Source organism: Vulpes lagopus, chromosome 8 (assembly GCF_018345385.1).
Source record: "Vulpes lagopus strain Blue_001 chromosome 8, ASM1834538v1, whole genome shotgun sequence".
Classification (NCBI taxonomy): domain Eukaryota; kingdom Metazoa; phylum Chordata; class Mammalia; order Carnivora; family Canidae; genus Vulpes; species Vulpes lagopus.
The window spans coordinates 87,013,258-87,025,484 of record NC_054831.1 but is presented as its reverse complement, the minus strand read 5'-3'; the positions used below and the strand labels follow the sequence as shown (position 1 = coordinate 87,025,484).

Below are 12,227 nucleotides of genomic sequence, written 5' to 3'. Positions count from 1 at the left end.
ATGAAACAAACGGGGGGGGGGGGTGCACAATGATTCATATTCTTCCATTGCAGAATATTGGGGCAATTGTGTATAAAGTAAAATAAATGTATTAATAATAACATTGGCTATCATCTGTGCCAGACATAAAGTAGAGCTAAATTATTTACGTGCATTTAATCCCCACCAGGTAATATTGGTACCATGATAATACCCACTTTTCAAATGAGAAATTGAGGCCCATAATTGGAACTTAAGCCAGGTTACTTAGCTAAGAAGTGTGTGTGACACATACATATATGCCCATTTACAAATATGTGTGGATAACATTTCATTTCTTATTAATTTAACCCAGAATTTCCATAAACACTTCCCACACTTCAGGCAATACTATCAGAAAAAGAGAATCAGAATGCAGTAGTATCAAGGACAGAAACTGGCACATGGAAGGTGCAGTTATCTCTCACGTCCTCGAAAATAAACTCCATGAGGTAGAGGTTTTGTGCTGTCTGCTGCTACAGCCCCAGCTCTTAGAACAGCAACAGGTACTTAAGAGGTGCACAATGCCAACAGGAGGGACTCAAGTTTAATAAGGAAGAAACAGCAACTCATGTGACAACATAGCTATGAATGCAGATAAAACAAAAATCACTTTCAAACAAAATAGAGAAATAGTTTAGGACAAATAATTTGACCCAATTTCCTTGGAATATGTCTCAATTCCTTCAAATTAGTCAAACACTAAATCTAAATAGTTCTACTTTCAGTAACACAATATACATTGTAAGTCCGTATTATCTCTTACTTCAGTTGTCCAGTTAATTTTACATCTGCCACACAATGACCTTCCATTTGTAGAAAACTGGAAAGCATTCTCATTTCTCATAATGCTATCTCTGACCCACATACGCAGAGGTGAGCATGGTTACTGAACACAAACTGAAGAACAGGGCTGGTCCATGATGAAGGTTCTTAGGCCCTCATGTAACTAAGGACCAGAAATAGATGTAGCCTCAGGAGACTTGGATGATGATGTGAGCACCAGATTTCTCTCTCCGCCCCACAAGCTGACCTTCCTCTATGGTGCTCTCTGCTCCTCCAAACTTATATCCAGCAATATTAGCAGTAACAGAGGTGTTTTCTCCCCAAGAATTACAGCAGAAATTACAAGACTGAAGCCAGAGGTTAAATAGCCCTGCTCCTAAAACATCAAACACTGGGGAAGAGTTGTTTCCCCCAAAGGACAAACTCCTGTTGACAGGAAAAGAGGGAATTAATGCTAAATAGGCAGAAGCAATAATAAGCAGTATGTTTGACCAGTTAGTTCTCCAACGCCCTCAAAATGAATGCTCCTTCTGCTATATTTCCATGGTTTTGTAATTCTAGTTAGCACATACTCTTTCTTTTTTATAGTCAATACCATATGATGCTTTACACAGTGACTTCGCCTTTGTATTATTACTGGATAAGGCATCTGTTTTCCATTTTTAAAATGACAATTTGGGGATGATGTTGTAAATATATTCTATATCACAATCGTGGTGATGGTTACACAGGTGTCAACATTAGTCAAAATTTATGGGTGCATCTTATTGTGTCTAAGTTACAGCTCAATAAAGTTGCTTTTAAGAAGTAATAATGATGGTAGTGATAGTAATGATATTTATTGAGCTTTATCTCTGTAGTAGGATCTGTGCTAAGTTCTTTATTACATTTCCAGCCTTTACTAAAATTTGGGAAATAGGTACTGTTACCATCCCTATTTTATGGATAAAGTAACTAAGGATTAGAAAAGTAAGATACCTAAGGTTAGCAGTAGAATTAAGCTAAGAATTCAAATCTATCTGTCTTAAATAACTATCTGCCTATACGATATCTATAAGAAAGAGATTTTTATATATCTAAAAAATTAATAATAATAGCCAAGCCTAAAATTGGAATAAGATCACCCATGAATGGGGATGCCGGGGTGGCTCAGTGGTTGAGCATCTGCCTTCAGCTTGGTCATGATCCCAGAGTCCTGGGATCAAGTCCCACATTGGGGTCTCTGTGAGGAGTCTGCTTATCCTTCTGCCTATGTCTCTGCCTCTCTCTCTCTCTGTGTCTCTCATGAATAAATAAATTTTATTTAAAAAAAAAAAAAAGATAACCCATGAATGAAAGAGGAGGTATCTCACCCTGAAATGTATGTTTTTCCCCAGGACTATTTGCTGGTATGCCCCCAATATATCAGTAACTATACAAGCCTCTAATATGTTTTGGCTTTAAATCCAATGCCCTAAAATAATAATAATAATAAATAAATAAATAATAAATAAATAAATCCAACGCCCTACCATTAGTGTAAAAGCAACTGACTGAAAGACATGAAATCCTCATTTTCCTTGAAAGAAGAAAGAGTAATCTACCCCTCCAAATCCAATGGTTTGTGGTCCTGTGGGGGAGGTGGCAGCACTTCATTAACATTCCTTGGCTCAAGAAATTAATGAAATTCATATTACTTGTAGTATACAGGTCTGTTTTATATGTTATCCACATTTTTCATCCCTGCTACTTTTTAATGTAATGTCCTTTCCTTACTCATTTGTTGAGAAAGTACCTACATATATCATTTACTGCATACCAGATACTCTCCTAAACACTTTACAAAAAATAGTTCAATTAATGTCTTCAGAACCCCATTATCATCTTATCTCCATTTTATAGTGAGGAAACTGAAAATGACAAACCTAAAGTCATAATCACTGAACAGCAGAGCTGAGATTCTTTTTTTTTTTTTTTTTTAATTTTTATTTATGATAGTCACACAGAGAGAGAGAGAGAGAGAGAGAGAGAGAGAGAGAGGCAGAGACACAGGCAGAGGGAGAAGCAGGATCCATGCACCGGGAGCCCGACGCGGTACTTGATCCCGGGTCTCCAGGATCGCGCCCTGGGCCAAAGGCAGGCGCCAAACCGCTGCGCCACTCAGGGATCCCTTTTTTTTTTTTTTTTTAGAGCTGAGATTCTAACCCCAGACTAGCCTAATTCCAGTCTTAGGCTATGTTACTAATAGAACCCCCAAGTGCGCAGCTAAAGAATTCAGTTCCGGGATCCCTGGGGGGCACAGCGGTTGGGCGCCCACCTTTGGCCCAGGGTGCAATCCTGGAGACCCGGGATAGAATCCCATGTCGGGCTCCCAGTGCATGGAGCCTGCTTCTCCCTCTGCCTGTGTCTCTGCCTCTCTCACTCTCTCTCTCTCTCTCTGTGTGACTATCATAAATAAAAATTTAAAAAATTAAAAAAAAAAAAGAATTCAGTTCCTCAGATTTCTATACAGCTACTGCTGGCCATGTGGCATTTTTCTGGCCATTAAGCTATAACTAGAAATCTATTGGGTGGATCACACCCCGGGGCTGAAAGCGGCGATAAACCGCTGAGCCACCGGGGCTGCCCAAGATTTTTTTTTTTTTTTTTTAAGATTTTGTTTTTTTGATAAGGGGACAGCTGACACACACTTTTTGCCCACCTTCCCTCCCTATTCTTTTCATCTAGAATATGGATGTAATGCATCAAGGAGCAGCATTCATCTTGCAACCAAGAGGATGAATACCACATGCCAGGTGCCTTGGTGATATCTGTGAGCCACAACACCCAGCCCTAGAATGCCCACCTACCAACTACTCATCACATGAAGGGGAAAAAACAAGCTATGTAGGCCCTATTAATGGAGTTTTCTGTTACTCAAAGCCAGATACAACCCTAAATGATATGATGATCTAATCACAAAACCTATTGTTTCACCTCCTCTTGAATTCTGGTCATCCACATTAATACATGGTTTTTAGGGAGTTTCCAAAATGGAAAATCATTAGTTTTAAGGATGGTTTCCTAAACATTTAAAGATAATATCTACATTTACAGGAATGTATACTAAATGAAGATATTTAAGAAAAATGATAATCCATCAATCAAAATAAGTTTTTTTCAAAACTGAGCTGAAACCAGAAACCTGTCAAAGACCATTTCAATTACAAACCCAGGATGATCTGGGTCAGTGAAAATAACTGGTCTATTTATCCTAATTGTTGCTGCTAAAATGACCAAGTAAATTAGCTTACTTCAGTAAAGTAACCTATACTCCACACACAAGCAGTCCTGTGCACCTTGCTCTCTTTCTTGCCTCCAGATCCTTCATGTACATTTGTATAAGCTTGAAATGCACATTAGCATGTTAGAGGTCCTGAGATGTCCTGCAGTAAAAAAAAAAAAGGATTTTTTTTCTCACAGGATGAGATTGTTGTAAACCTGTATTTCTCATTTTCCCTTGAGCACAGAATCCTGTTTTCTCCCACTTTGTCCCCCATGCTCTATAAGATGCACTTAGGAAATGAACAATATCATAGACACCAAGAATAGGGACACAGAAGAGAAAGGGGTCATTGCTGGTCTTTTGGTTGCTATTTCAGTTGTTGCAAAATAGAAAGTCTGTCATTGGGAATTAAAAACTTTCTAAAGTAACTGGAAAATGATCACTATCCAACCTCAAATCCTTATTAATGGGTAAGTTTTCTCCTCTGGGGATCCATGCTCCTTAGATGACTCTAGTTTTGAAGCGATGCTGTGGTTTTTAGTGGGTGCCTATGGAAGGTGGCATTTGTGGGGTAGCGGAGGGCAGTATTTCCGTAGAGAAATTATTCTTGCCATCACTTCCTTCTAAGGAGCAGCCAATATGAAACATCAGTACTAAAATGGGTTATCTTGCATCTAAATGCAGGGCAAAGAGGATATAATATCTGCGGGATCTACAAGAGTAGAAGTTGGCAGATTTATTTTATTTACTTCCACTTCCCTTTCTAGTTCATGTCTGGAATTTCCCGTAACTACATTTGTATTACCCGGCACTGTCTGCAGAAAAATTTGACTTCTAAAATTAGTGGCTGTAATACTCTCAAGCTGAAGAGTTGCACCACTAAAACACTAACATTTTCCAATTTAAAAACTAGATATTTCCTAAGTTTGTTTTGCCTGCAAAGTGACAATGCCAACCAAGCCCTGTGCTCCCAAAGCTGATCTGATGACCTTTGCCAGCCCAGGAAGAAGTTTTCTCTGATCCATCAGGAAATGAGAAAAACAGTGAGGATGCAATGAGTTTTCCATAACATGCATTCCATTTGAGGCAGTGCTTTTTGAGATTATGTTCTTCCTACAAATTTGGTATTAATACACTAATTTTTTTGTATTAACATACATACTCTTTTTCTTAAAGTAAATGATGATAAGCGAAGGTAGTAGCTGTATTTAAAAAATCCTTTGGCATAATTTAACTTTGGAAGTCCTGTGTCCCTCCAACTTTGTTTCTTGTTTTTTTTTTTTTTTAAAGTAATCTCTACACCCAATGTAGGGCTCAAACTCACGACCCCAAGATCAAGAGTGGCATACTCCACTAACTCAGCTGGCCAGGCTCCCTGTTTGTTTTTTATTTGAGTTTAGACATGGCTCCTTGAGCTCAGGGAACTTGTGCGTCTTGTTCGATACTATGTTCCTGTGACCTGTAGAATGCCTAGGAGCAGTGGGCAATCAGTATAGTGTCCCAGATGTTAAAAGATAAACTGAGGTACATTAAGCTTTTTGAGAGTTTATCTGAGCAAACTTCAATCCAAATAAGCAGCACCAAACAGAATGATTGGGAGTGCTGCACTGAAAGAAGCTAAGGGCAAAGTTTTTATAGAGAAGACTTGGAAACAAAGCCATTATTTGGTTATAGCTTAAGTGGTTGCTAATGTGGGAAAGCCTGGGTGGCTGTTTGTGATTGGTCATTCTTCAGTTTCATTTTTCTCGAATTCAAGAGCATTGAGTCCTGCTTAGATTTTGGTTTGCTTACTAGGCTATCAAGGCATTAGAACAACCTCAGTTGGCCTCCTTGCTTTATTATTTCAACACTAACCCGAAGATCAGCAGACTTTTTCTAGAAAGGGTTTCCAGGCTTTCTGGACCATTCAGGCTCTGTTGCACTTCTTCAACCCTGATGTTGTGCCAGGAAACCAGCCATAGACAATACATAAATGAATGAATATGGTGGCTGTGTTCCAAAAAGCTTTATGGACCCTGAAATCTCAATTTCATGTAATTTTCAGGTGTCACAAACTATTCTTTTAATTTTCTTTTCCAGCCATTTAAAAATATAATACCCAATCTTAGTTAATAAGCCATACAAAAACAAGTAGTAGGCTAGATTTGGCCCACAAGCCATAGCTTGCTGACCCCGGACTAACCAAATGAAAGAAAGGAAATGCAATTCAAATCTATTTCTTTAGCCTATTGTTAGTGATGAGTATTATAAATGACAGTGAGGAAACATTTTGCAACTAAAAATGATCAGGTAATATATTCATGAGTATAAAAAATAGTAGATATACGTACTAAATTGATTTAAAAGATTCAATTTTCTACTGTTTCCCAAAGAGAACAAATGAGGAGGAGTCCCACGGAACACCAACCAACTACCTTTGAACTGGGCTATTCATGGACTCACAGAACCATGTAGTTTTAGATCTAACAGAGATTATGGAAAATCTCCAATTCAATCACATTGTCTTAAACCCAAGGAAACTGAATACCAGGGAAGAAAGATACTTCCTCAAAGTCACTTATTTAAAGAATGAAAATAATCTAATAAGGAAAGAACCCTTCTGAAGGCAGAATAAAAAATAAAGTTGTATGATGAAAAAAGCATCAGTTTCCATCCATAGGTTCAAATACCGGATTTGATGCAATGACTTTGAATCTCGAGCAAGTTACTTAACTATCTGAGTTTCAACGCCTTCATCTTTAGAAGACTGACAATAAGGAATTATCACAGAGAGTTATAGTTAGGAACCAGTGAAGTAATATACCTAGTACTTGGCAGGTGTAGTAAATGCTCAATAAATTATAACTTGTATTACTATTATATGAACTTTTAAAAACCTCAGAATGTACCATGCTTGCTAAAAACATCTTGAAATTATAGTTTTTAAAGTGAGCTAAGGGAGTTTTAGTGGCTCAGTGGCTCAGTGGTTGAGCATCTGCTTTTGGCTCAGGGCATGATCCTGGGGTCCTGGGATGGAGCCCCACATCAGGCTCCCCGCAGGGAGCTTACTTCTCCATCTGCCTTTGTCTCTACTTCTCTTTCTGGGTCTCTCATGAATAAATAAATAAAATCTTTTTTTTAAATCTTAAAAAAAATAAAGTGAGCTAAGAAATGAAAGTCAAATATTTGATGTTTTAACAAAAAATATTTTTATCTTTATTAGTTGAAATATTTCCTTGAATTTCTATTTATAGCCTTCCTGAAAGACAATAAATGCTTGTTTTAAAACTGAAATCACAAAGTAATCTCACTTTTATTTTAGGATGGAGGGGGTTTTTTGTTTCTTTTTTAGCATGGAATTTGACTAACAGGTCACTGAAACACCCCAAAGATCATTCAACTATGAGAAGCCCTACCCCTGTGAATCTGTATTTAAATTTCTTTTTTTTCTTTTTTTTTTTAATACTTTTTATTCATTCATGAGACACAGAGAAAGAGGCAAAGACACAGGCAGAGGGAGAAACAGGCAGAGGGAGAAGCAGGCTCCATGCAGGGAGCCCGACATGGGACTCGATCCCGGTCTCCAGGATCACGCCCTGGGCTGAAGACAGTGCTAACCCGCTGAGTCACTCAGGCTGCCCCTGTATTTAAATTTCTTAGCTAAGAATAATTTGGTGAAGATGAAGGATGCAGGGATGCCTGGGTGGCTCAGCAGCTGAGCGCCAGTCTTCGGTCCAGGGCATGATCCTGGAGTCCTGGGATCAAGTCCACATAGGGCTCCCTGCAGGAACATGCTTCTCCTTCTGCCTGATCTCTGTGTCTCTCATGAATAAATAAAATCTTAAAAAAAAAAAAGATAAAGCATGCAGTAGTTAAAAGACATAGTTAAGAATGCTCTCATATCATCTTTTTTTACCTGTATTTATTTAAGTAGTCTCTATGCACAACGTGGGGCTTGAACTCATGAACTGGAGATCAAGAATCGCACGCTCCCCCTACCAAGCCAGCCAGGCACCCTTCATCTTTTATAAAATAATGCCAAAAGCAACATCTCAAGCATTAAACAGACATGAGTTTTAACCACAGCTCTGCTGCTTGCTGGCTGTATGACCACAGTTAATCTCTCTAAGTCTCAGGCATTTTAAGTATAAAATGAGAATGACAATGGCACCTACCTCACAGGGCTGTTATAAAACTTAAATGGTAGCATGCACATAAAACACTTACATAGACCAATGTCTGCACTGTATTAAGTGTTCAAAAACAAGTAAAGCAGTAACTAAGTAAATAAAGCTAAATAAAGCAGTAACTGGCCACGTTGTTGGAAGATGAACTCAAATAAATTCCATTTTTATGATCTTTTGTCTCTTCTGGTGGATATGAGATGAAACTGTGAAAAAACTGATTTTTCAGAGTTACAGTGTAAACCAGAATGGGAATGGTGCTTGAAGCTAGAACTGGTTATAGGTTTTCTCCATTGTTCCACTAAACCAGAAGGAAACCAAGAGCCTTAGGGGTTTCTAGGAACTAGGAACACAGGTTCACTTCAGGACTCTAAAAAAAGAAAAAGATTTTGCTGGTTACTTTGGAGATAGTCGGATCTCATCTTCCAGAAGCTTTCTGGCCCTCCCAATTGAAAACAGCCCACTCTCTTAGTCTCCACTGTTGCTCTGTATCTCAGACCCTTGATTGTTTTCGTCAGTGCATACATAACAATTTTAAGTTACTTGTTTGTTTAATGACCATCCCCCACACACATTACCTCTCCCTTCTCCCTACCTCCTCCCCACTCCACTAGAATGTAAGCTCCCTGTTGGCAAGGACAGAGCTGGGACCATGGTTGGTCATGGCTCTCTCCTCTGTGCCTAGAACAGCACCTGCACATTGTAAAAACCCAGTAACTGTCTGGTGAGTGAACGAATGAATGAATGAATGAATGACTTTATGAATGGGCAGCCCTGGCAAAAGCTTCAGGCTTTCCTTAGAAGCATAGAAAGGAAGGGGAACTGATCTTGTGGCTGCCACAAGAGGAAAAGAAAACTAGTAAAATTGTGACCACATAGATCTAGTACTGAAGTTCTGGACCACAATGGCTCAGAATTTCTAGGGAAGGGAACACAGGGAGTGTGTAATACCTGGGTAACTCCAGGCCAAAGGAGTTACACACATACACACACACATACACACACATACACACACAAAGAGAAATACAGTTCCCAGAGACTAGGGTACAGCAGCATTTGCTAGGTTGTTTGTCATTTCAGGCACAATAATCTTTCTTCACTTGGCCTCTGGGTTACCTCCCACTCATTGCCCTTGGGTTGCCCTTCTCACAGGTCCCTCTTCCTCAGTTTCCTTGGCTCACTCCTCCTTATTCTCCCATCCTCTGAACACTGGACTTTCCCAGGTTAGTTGTAAAATCTCTACTCACACACACTTCCTAGATTACTCCACCTGCCTCAGGGCCACAAGGACCATCTGCATGCTAACAAACATCGAATACCTACCCTGTTTTAACCTCTCCTCTGAACTCCAGACAGGCACACACAGCTTGGCTGCTCAACACTCGACCTGTATACCTAATAAGCAACTCAAACTTAGAAAGGGACTGGGACTGAAGTCTGTATTTTCTCAAATCTGCTCCTCCCAATGACAAATCCAACTCCACAGGTGCTCAGGTCAAAAACCCTACAAGCATGATTTTCCTCCCTCTACTAAGCTACCTCCAATTACTGCCAAACTCTGTCAGCTGAGTCTTCAGTATGACTCCCCCATAATCTGAATATATACATGTGATATATGTATATCATATCTTCTTTATCCATTCATCTATGGACAGACATTTGGGTTGCTTCCATAATTTGGCTACTATAAATAATGCTGCAATAAACATAGCACATGAAATCTTTTGAATTAGTGTTTTATATATTGTTTAGGTAAATACTCAGTAGTGGAATTACTGGATTAAACAGTAGTTCTATTTTTAATTTTGTGAGGAAACTTCATGCTGTTTTCCACAGTGGCTGCACCAGTTTATATTCCCACAACAGTGCATGAGGGTTCCTTTTTCTCCACATCCTCACCAACACCTGTTGCTTCTTATTAGTCACTTTTCTGATCCCATGGTATCAGACCAGCATATATTTTAGGGTCATTAAGCAATTGCTTTTGGTGCCTAGAGTCAGTCTTTTTTTTTTTTTTTTTTAGATTTTTATTTATTTATTCATGACAGAGAGAGAGAGAGAGAGAGAGAGAGAGAGGCAGAGGGATGAGCAGGCTCCATGCAGGGAGCCTAAGGTGGGACTTGATTCCGGGTCTTCAGGGTCACACCCCAGGCTGAAGGCAGCGCTAAACCACTGGGCCACCGGGGCTGCCCTAGAGTCAGTCTTTTGAGCAAAAATGTAAATAAGATTACCTCCAAGTTTCTGCCAGTAACCCTTTATCCCAGTCTTGAACAACAATCCCCTCTGGTTTCAGTATCTTAGGGTATACCTTTTCATACCATGAAAGCTACCAAAGCTAAAACATATGTTCCACATAAGAGGAAACAAAGACCTTCAACAAACACCTGTGAAATTCAACTAGGTTTCAGGTGCTAGTGAGGCTCTGGGGAGTCAAGATGATCAGGACATGTCCACATCTTCGAGGAACTCACAAAGGAGTCCGGGTGATGGCAAGAGGACAAGATCTTCACAGTGCAATGACAGAGGGATGCCCAGTGTACTGCAGGGACCAAGTAGAGGATACCCAGCACAGCCTAAAGAGGGTCAGCCAGGCTCCCTAGAGGGACTGGCACCTCAGCTGAAGCTTACATAGAGGACTACAAATGAACATACACAGTGGGTCATATACCAGCATGTAGAATGTAAGCAAAGCCGTGGTGTCATGAATCTGCATGCTGTGTGCAGGAAACCACAGACATTTGAGGCAAGTTACTCTGAAGGTAAGGCTGGAAAGGAAAGCAGAGAGCAGGAGAACTTTATTGAATGTAATCAAGGAGTATAATCTTTGTTCAGCAGGAAACAGCCACTGAAGTAGGAGAGCATGGGTGCTATAAGGACATGTTTGGAGGCAGGCCGACTGTCAGGAAGCTGTGGTAGCATCTAAGGAGAAGGCAATACAGGTCTGGATTAGGCAGGAGGAATGGAGATGGGGGAGAAAGGCAGATTTAAGAAACGGTGAGGCAGAAGACATCTGGGTGGCTTGGCAGTTGAGCATCTGCCTTCGGACCAGGGTGTGATCCCGGGTCCGGGGATCAAGTCCCACGTCGGGCTCCCTGCAGGAGCCTGCTTCTCCCTCTGCCTCTGCCTCTTTCTGTGTCTCACATGGATAAATAAGAAGAAAAGAAAAGAGAAAAGAAAAGAAAGAAGTGGAACTTGATGTGAAAGAGACCAAAAGGAGGAGGCAAGGATAAACTTATGGTTTCTCTTCAAGAAGAGAATAGCCTCAAGAGGCTATTACCAAGTACAAGCAGTAACATCAGGCAAGAAGATTTCATTTCAGGTGCACTGAACTTGAAACTTTAAAGGAAAAACATTCATTCATTTATCCATAATTTAAGAGCTACTTACAAAATACCCCTACGTGAATATAGGAGTGTAAATGTGAAGAGAAAAGTCTGGACTTCAGAGATTGGGTGTCATTAGCACACGGATGATCGGGAGTTAACCCACAACGAGGGTTGATACAGTACTTGGTCCAAAGGACACTGTCCGTGGGTACCTGCTGGAAAGAACTGAATGAAGATTTACTCTGTAAGAAGAGGAGAGCTGGGAATGAACCAGGACACTCCAGAAAATACCAATGGTTCAGGCTTGGGTAAAGGATACAGAAACAAAGTAGTCAGAAGTATGGAGGACTAGAAGGGTGCAGGATCATGAAAATAAAGTGAGATAGGAACCAAGTACACACATTATCAGGTATTAGAAAGGCTTTTTTATTCTGAGCCTTCTTCTGTTTTTTTTTTTTTTTTAAGATTTTATTTATTTATTCATGAGACACAGAGAGAGCGAGAGAGAGGCAGAGACATGGGCAGAGGGAGAAGCAGGCTCCATGCAGGGAGCCCGATGTGGTACTTGATCCTGGGACTCCAGGATCACGTCTTGGGCCGAAGGCAGGCACCAAACTGCTGAGCCACCCAGGGATCCCCCTTCTCCCATGTTAAAATTTCTTCAGGAATTATTCCTGAGTAGAAAGTAGA

General features: G+C 40.1%; 1 protein-coding gene across 2 annotated transcripts in view; it reads right to left on the bottom strand.

Moving 5' to 3' along the window:
• Nucleotides 1-7,549: 7,549 nt before the first annotated feature.
• Nucleotides 7,550-12,227, bottom strand: part of LOC121496848 — a 235,849-nt gene continuing 231,171 nt past the window's right edge. For both annotated transcript variants that reach the window (XR_005989355.1, XR_005989356.1), the window contains one exon: nucleotides 7,550-8,581. The gene's annotated coding sequence lies outside the window, so the exon portion shown is untranslated. The remainder of the gene's footprint in view (nucleotides 8,582-12,227) is intronic.